Source organism: Dromiciops gliroides, chromosome 1 (assembly GCF_019393635.1).
Source record: "Dromiciops gliroides isolate mDroGli1 chromosome 1, mDroGli1.pri, whole genome shotgun sequence".
Classification (NCBI taxonomy): domain Eukaryota; kingdom Metazoa; phylum Chordata; class Mammalia; order Microbiotheria; family Microbiotheriidae; genus Dromiciops; species Dromiciops gliroides.
The window spans coordinates 290,745,448-290,749,890 of NC_057861.1; positions in this window are offsets into that span (position 1 = coordinate 290,745,448).

Sequence of the window (4,443 nt, forward strand, 5' to 3'; positions counted from 1 at the left end):
ACTAAATAGAATCTCCCTAGCATCACAAGCAGTTTTAAGATTCTAAGATATATATATTTCTGAGATTTCTGGAGGAAGAAGAGCTACCCTATTGCACTGTCTATTTTTCTATGGAACCTATATTACTGACTTTATCTTAGGGAAAATATAGTCTGGTAAAATGCTGCAGAAAAATAACTGTATAATATGACTTTGTAATGATTAAAAAACACAATGAGATTACCTCTGTCTCTTCCAAGCAGCTTTACGTTACCTATGAGGGTATGGGAATTACAAACATTCCTATTGGCAAATGAGATTGTTTTTTAATATAAAAAACATGTGCAAAGCCCTGTTATTCTCAAAACAGTTGTGAAAAGTATGCAAATATCTTAGGTCTCAAATATTAAGGTTTTCCATTTTCCCCTCCTAAATCCCCAATGCATACTTCTTTTCTTTCTGGTAAGGGCAATATTATGAAGCTTGGTGTGTTATCAAATTAAATTAAGATCAGAGTTAATTTTCCTTTGTTCTATATTCAGAAATTTGCCTCTGCAACTTTGAGATTCAGATTCTCCTTTTTTAAAGAATCTTCATGTGTATTTGAAGAACAGTGTGCATTCTCCTACTAAGTAGAATGTCTATTTAGAAAACTACTTAGAAAATTAGATATTTGATAGGAAAAGTGAATACTGGTATGTATTATGCCAAATCCAGGTTCATTATATATACATACATGTATGCATATATGTAAGTGTATATATATGTATCTGTATGTATATGTATTACGTATAGAAACCTATTTTTTCTGATGCATCACAAAGGCTTTTCTAGTAATGACAAAAATCTCTAGCCAATATTCCATGTCCTAGACGTGGCATACCTATAGAGACAGTGTGCTATAGAGGATAGAAGACTGAACTTGAAATTAGGAAGACCTGTGTTCAAATTCAGCTTCACATTTTACTAGTTTTATGACCTTTGGAAAGTCACTTCATGTCATTAGTTCTCAATTTCCATATCTATAAAATGGAGACAATAATAGTACCTGCATCACATGATTTGAAAGATATGTATTTTGGTCTATATAGCTTAAAGATTATAAATAATTCTCATACTGATATCCATTAAGGATTTTGGTCCTGAAATACATTCAAGAAATTGTGGATTAACAGATTAATCTGATAATGACCTGGTTCAAATAGTTTATTGGTTTAAATTTCTAGAATAATTTAAAGTCTGTATTGTCATATGGAAGTTTGTGGTCTTGTGGTTCATGAAAGTTAGGAAGCTTTTGATGTATAAATCTCGCTAACAGGACATAGCTTCTAAATCATTGGATTATATATGTAGGGAGTTTGACAGGATCTTAGAAGCTCTTGATTCAAATTCCTTCATTTTATACATGCAAAAACTATAACTATTGTAGTGTTTTGCACAATATTTATTATTATTATTATTATTATTATTATTATTATTATTATTATTATTATTATTATTATTATTATTATTTTAGGGAGGCAATGGGGGTTAAGTGACTTGCCCAGGGTCACACAGCTAGTAAGTGTTAAGTGTCTGAGGCCGGATTTGAACTCAGGTACTCCTGACTCCAGGGCCGGTGCTCTATCCACTGTGCCACCTAGCTGCCCCAAAATGTATCTGTACCACCTAGCTGCCCCCACAATATATATTAATAATTTGCATAACCTCTAAAAGTCACTAAATCTGGACTACTTAAGGATAACTCTTCTGCAATTTCTGATGATAATGACTTAGTTTTGCATTGCCAACATAAATCCCTTTATATCTACAAATGAATACACATGTCTCAGGTATTTGACATTTATTTCTTTGTCAACAAATTTCTGGTTGAGTCCATTTGGCTATCATCCATTGAAATATTTGTTACTCTAATTTTGGATCCTAGCCATTTTATAAGCTCTTTCAGGAGGTAAATCCTGGATTTGGATTCCAAAAATCAAGTACATAAGGCAGGCACAGATGTAGCTAGATATTCATTTTGATGAAAATAATCTGTTTTTAAGGGAATTTTCAGAGGTAAGTGTGCCAATACCATCACTCTCAAAGAGTTAGTCACTTTGTTTCACCTTCTCCCAAGATAATTCAATCTTACACTGAATTTATATAATTATAACACCCAGGAAATTCTACATTAAAATGCTAGTCTTCTTAAACCAAGTACGAGATGCTGTGTTCATTCCCATAATTATGTTTTAGGATGGATATTGACAAATTAAATTATCATTACTGATAGTGAATAAGATTCACCTCAGCATATTTCCCTCATATTTATTAAATGTCTTCTGTATGTACAATACTTGGCTAGATAAATTGTAGCCATGACAGAGACCTTGACATCCTGAGGTTTATAGTCTGCTAGAATGATAAGAAATACAGAGAGAGAGAAAGACAACAGACAGACACAAAGATGATAGATAAATAATAAACAGGTAGATAGCTAGCTAGCTAGCTAGATAAGTACAATGCAAATTTATGTTTATGGAGACTGAGAATGAGGGCTTCGAAACCATATCATAGGAATATGGAATAAAGTAAACAGGAATTTTTAGCATGAAGAAATGTATAACATGAAGAGTGTTTCAGTATTATAGTGATAACACAAGAACAGATATGATTTCAGTAAGATATTGGCCATTATTAGTATATCATAGAGGAAGTCACTCAAAACCAAAATATCACATGATTGATTGAGAAACATTTAATCCAAAGAAGAGAATATTTAATGGGGAATAACTATGGGAAGGATCCCAAATATCAATAATGAGTTTTCTAAAGACAAATATCTGAGTGAAAAAGAGGTAATTTCAATTAGTGAATTCCAGTAGTGGGATGATATGCCTCAGGAAGCAGTCAGTCTTCCTTACATGTGTGTGCATTAGTTAAGTCTAGAATGCTATATATACCATTTCAATTTTTGTCTTTGTATCTCTAGTACCTAAAAAATTTCCTGTAATGTTCTGTTACTAATCACCTGTTAACTGCTTAGTAAATTCTTGTATTTGTGTGTACACATATGTATGTTTGCACAGTTGCATGCTTACTAAAAGCCAACTATATTTTTGCTTTATACCGAAAGAAAAAAATGAAACAATAGGTATATATTGCAGAAAGGCAGATATTGTCTTAGTATATTGGGAAAACATCACTAAGAATTATTTAAAATTATAATCAAATACTTAAGGAGTTAGCGAGTACCCTATCTCTGGTCATGATTGATTTTTTATTTTTTTTATTTTTTGCGGGGCAATGGGGGTTAAGTGACTTGCCCAGGGTCAGACAGCTAGTAAGCATCAAGTGTCTGAGGCCAGATTTGAACTCAGGTACTCCTGAATCCAGGGCTGGTGCTTTATCCCCTGCGCCACCTAGCCGCCCCTCCTCATGATTGATTTATAACACTTGTGTGTCTGCTGGAGAAGGAAATGATAAAGGTATCAATTGGACTATGTAGATTCAGAGGTCCCTTGTACCTCAGACTCTAGTGATTCTAGGTATGGCCTGAGAACAAGAATAGAAAAAAAAAAAAGAAGAAATAGGAAAAAAGATTAATTGCTAACTTCTTGCAATAATATGAAACAAAGAAAGCACTCTTGAGTAAAAGCACAATTGAATAACTCTACTTAATTAAAAGTATTATTTCATATTACTGCATCCTTAGTTTTCATCTTTTTTATTTATTTTATTATTTTCCTTTTTGTCATATTAGTCAATCTGATAGGTGTGAGGTGGTACCTTAGAGTTGTTTTAATTTGAATTTCTCTGATCAATAGTGATTTAGAGCATTTTTTGTTTGTTTGTTTTGGTGAGGCAATTGTGGTTAAATGAATTGCCTAGGGTCACACACCTAGTAAGTGTTGTGTCTGAAGCCAGATTTGAACTCAGGTCCTCCTGACTCCAGGGCCAGTACTCTATCCACTGCACCACCTACCTGCCCTAGAGCATTTTTTTTTCATATGACAATAGATAGCTTTGACTTCATCATCTTTAAACTGACTGTTCAAAAAAGGAGATATTTAAAGTATGACTTTATAGACTGGAAACTCCTGAATTGATTAGGAAGTCCCTACATCATAGCTGATTCTATTTTTTTAAAGATGTGGAATGTTGGTTTTTATTAATAATCAGGTTAATGGGAGCAGCTAGGTGGCTCAGTGGATAAAGCACCAGCCCTGGATTCAGGAGGACCTGAGTTCAAATCTGGCCTTAGCCAGTTGACAATGACTACCTGTGCGACTCTGGGCAAGTCACTTAATCCTCATTGCCACCCCCAAAAAAAATCAGATTAATGCTATTCAGTTGGAAGCAATTCAAGAAATACTCATTTTGTTCTTTTTTTAAATTATTTTGAATCAAAGAATTTGCCATACACATGAACAATTTTCCCCTCCAAATATTTTTTCAGAAAGAACTCAATCCACTATTACT